Here is a 4,166-nt window from a genome sequence, read left to right on the forward strand (position 1 = left end):
TGTCAAATCCTGGTGCTGGTCGTGGGGAAATGAAGTGGTGAAGTATTCCAGGGGCGTGACGTCTTTGGACAGTCAGCACCATTGGTCTCTTGAAGTGCGTGCTCTGCTTGTTGTCGAACCAGACCTGTAGTAGGTGATGGTGTGACCTAGTGAGATGTCAAATGCAGAGTTCACCCAAGTCCACCGTGATGCACACCCTTTGGCTCACAGCCCTACTTCTGCCTCGTTGTGATGCACGGTGCACTTTCGGTTCTCTGCAGCTATATGTGTACTGTGAATGCACCCTCTCCTAACCCCTAAACTCCAACATGCAGAACTCCCTATGGATTCCCAAGTCCAATGGCGAATCCAGAAGTTTCTTCTAAGTAGCTGCCCGCCCCTACCAATCCCCACACCTGTGCAACGCAAACAACCTGCTCACTTTCAAGAAACTGCTGGAAACACATCTCTTCAAGAACATGTTCCACACTTTCTTGCATCCTTCTCTTTTCTCTCTGCCCCTAGAAGCAATTCAGGCATCCGGTGCACACAATTTAAATATATGTAAATAAAATAAGTATTCAGTGACAGTGCAGCTTGCATTGTGGGCACCCCACCTGCAAAATCATATGTAGTGATGTGGCCAGGAGTATAGGGTGGTACTTGGGCACGCACGATATTCTGGAAGGTCTGATTACCTATTGCACCACAGTAAGTGACATGCCATGACTTTTGACAGTATTTATGTGACAAGACGATCTAATACCTACACTGCCACTGCTGCAAAAGACTATGCCATGGCGTTTCAGTGATGGAGAGGACGGCAGGCAGCTTGCTGCACTTCTCGCTTTACCCGTTTAAAAAAAAAATTGTTTTGAAAAATATCTTTTTCTAGTCCTTTCTCTGGGTTTGCGTTAAGTGTTTATGGAAGGTTAGGGAAGGACACGCGCCATCAGCATAAGCATATGCACCAGGGAGATGCCCTGAGCTCACGAGGCAGCCAATTTAAGAGCTAGGCTCTCTTTGTCAGTGAGAACTGTTTGGACTGTGCCTTTCTAGAGGCACCGATGAAAACAACAGTCACATCTAACTTTTCCCCACTCAAATGTCGGTACTTTGCATAAACGCAGTTATTTTGTACGAAGTATGTGTTTATGAATGTTCCTATTCGATCATAAGCTTGACAGCTGCAGCAGTTTGTAATTTATGTTTCTACTTTTCTCGCAGGAAGTAGTGTCGTCACTTCACCTAATTATTCGTTGTAGCATAATTGACACTGTATGCTATAGGGGCATCCCATGTGAATCGAACAAAGTAATCTCTTCTACCACATCCGTCCACATGAAAATCATGACAGTGCATGTAGTATGCATCCTTTCTTATTCAATTAGAATGTACTCGTTTTCTGTAGGGTACACTTACAGAAAACAGTGTTCCCCTATTTATTTAATGCACTTGTACAAAAACACTCTACAAAACGTAAGTTTGAAAATAGTTACAAAATTAGGCACAGTGAAATGGACGCTTTTTGTTATACGTTAATTTCGCTCCATGCAGCGGTAGCAATATTTTGGTTCCATCTCATGATTTAAAGTGAACATTTGCAAGACATTATCCAGGCGGTATTTAGAACATGTTTAAACATGAGGTACTGCATTTCCTGTATAAATTAGGGAAGTTGAATTAGACGTTTGTCAATAGTCAGACCCCCCAGGATATTGGATTAGCTTTTGTAAAAATACCGCGATTTCAACAAAAGTGCCGATTTCGCGGGCACTTATGTAAAAATCGCGGCATTTTTACAAAAGTGCCGATTTCGCGGCAAATCGCGGGATCGCGAAATCGCGATATCCTGGAGGGTCTGATTGGGTAAACATCAAAATTCTCATGATGGAGCTACTGGGACGAGGGCACGAGCTCACAGTGGTGAAAGCCTCCAATGCCATCTACATAGAAGACGAATCGGACGATTTTATAATAGAAACAATACAAATGCCACCGAACACGTTGACAAAAGATGAGGTTGAAAAACATGCACTTGACTGGATTTTTAGAATGGCCTTCTCCAAAGACAGATCATCACTTTCCATTGCTTGGGAAATACTTGGCGTCATTCAGCAAACCACTGAGAGCCACGCAGCGGTTATTGCAGCCATGTTTGAAAATAAGGAGCTGATGGAGCGCCTTCAGAATACGCATTTTGAGCTTGTCCTGGCTGATCTGTATTTTCAAGGTGGAGTTATGCTGGCACATCACCTTGAGATTCCAGTAGTATTTTTTGGGCGGTGGCTGCAAATTGAAGAAATCCATTTGGCTACGGCCCCATCACCGCTCTCATATGTACCGGTGCTGCATTCTAGGTGGACAGATAGAATGAGTTTTGTTGAAAGATGTAAAAACTTTTTGCTATACAGCTTGAATGAAATTCTGAATAAGTTCATTGTTTACCCGACGTATGATGAACTTTGTCAGCGGTATCTGAAAACAGAGAGCGGACTTTATCACCTTATTAAAAAGGCTGATATTTCCCTGATGAAGGTGGATTTTGTCTTTGAGTTCCCCAGGCCGATCATGCCCAATGCCGTCTACATTGGAGGCTTTCAGAACCGACCTCCAAAGGCTCTTCCTGCAGAGATTCAAGAGTTTGTGGACGGTTCTGGTGATGCAGGAGTGGTGGTCTTCTCATTGGGAACGTTTTTAAGAACCTTACCATGGGAGTTAGCCAATAAGATTGCCGATGGCTTGGCCAGGCTTCCAGAACGTGTGATCTGGCGCTACACAGGAGAGACACCGCTCACACTGGGAAACAACACCAAGATTCTGAGCTGGCTGCCCCAGAATGACCTTCTCAGTCATCCAAAAACAAAGGCCTTCATCGCCCATGGAGGAGAGAATGGCGTTTACGAGGCCATCTACCATGGAGTGCCGGTGATCGGCTTTCCAGTATTTGGTGACCAGTATGAAAATATCTTGCGGCTTAGCAGTCGGGGAGCTGCCTTTTTGTTGAAGAACCTGCCAGAATTAACAGCTGAAAACATTTACAATGCAGTAAGAACTGTTATTGATGACCCAAGGTATAGAGCCAACATGCAACGCCTGTCTGCTCTGCACAGAGATGTTCAGGTCCATCCAATGCAGACTGCTATCTTCTGGATAGAGTACACCATCCGCCACAAGGGCGCGTCCCATCTTCAGGCAGCCGGGAATGACATGCCCTTCTATCAGTACTATCTAGTTGATGTCATTGGATTGCTGGGCGCTGTTCTACTTCTTACCATCTGGTTAGCGTGGAAAGTGTTAAATGCTATTGTGAAAAGAGTATGTTTGGGGAAAAGGAAACCAAAACGGGACTAGAGAGGAGTGGGACATGAATAAGAAATTATAATCCTTTCTTGAAGTTGATGAGGTGTGAAGGTCAATCTGAGGACTGAAAGAAGCACCCCCTAGGGCTTTAAAAGCTACAGATGAAGGGCGAAGTGGAACAGGATTTGATTAGGGTACCAATGTTCTTAGTGTGATGGCGCTCCATCTGTGCTTTTGAGCCTAGAATTCAAAAGCTAAACATATTTTCTTATCAGCAGTTGAATGTTGGCCGTGGCAGTTTAAACTTAGGTGCTATTGATATCCTTATTTAGCTGCCCAGGAAATTTTATTTTTAAATGTCTGTGTTCTCTTACACAAATGTATTAAAAAATCAATCAATTTCTGAAGTTCTATTAACAGTTCTTCTCCCACCAGAAGGCGTTGTGGAGTTTTTTTATTGAAACTGACACCTGTACCTGTAGCATCTGACATTTCACAATGTGAATGATATATTAACAACCATTGCTGTATCATTTGCTGCTTCTTCATCTCTCCATCATCTGGGTACAGTTGATTACATTTATTTAATGGGGATTGCTCCTTGGTTTGGGAATGGTTCCACTCTCTTTCACCCAATGTCTCCACATCCCTTTTTAAATCAGACTGGAAGGAATCAAGATGAATTTCGAGGTGGTCATTTGTTCAATAAATCTAAGTGAAATGAACTGAGGGGTTTAAGTCTATTTGCCTGTGGGCAAGTGTACATTTTACAGAAACATCCCATTCTTTTGGGGTAAGCATCCTCTTCTATATAGGCATGCAGTGCAGAGGGATTGGGCCTGGCCTCCTTTCTCACTCTTGTGTGTTGACGTGATGCACCTAGT

The 4,166-nt window shown here is 43.6% G+C and overlaps 1 pseudogene; it reads left to right on the plus strand.

Annotated features, from left to right (window-relative positions):
* The first annotated feature begins 1,849 nt into the window (after positions 1-1,849).
* LOC144786092 (UDP-glucuronosyltransferase 2A1 pseudogene) lies at positions 1,850-3,682 on the plus strand (annotated as a pseudogene).
* The last annotated feature ends 484 nt before the right edge of the window (positions 3,683-4,166 follow it).

Source organism: Lissotriton helveticus, chromosome 10, assembly GCF_964261635.1.
Source record: "Lissotriton helveticus chromosome 10, aLisHel1.1, whole genome shotgun sequence".
Lineage (NCBI taxonomy): Eukaryota > Metazoa > Chordata > Amphibia > Caudata > Salamandridae > Lissotriton > Lissotriton helveticus.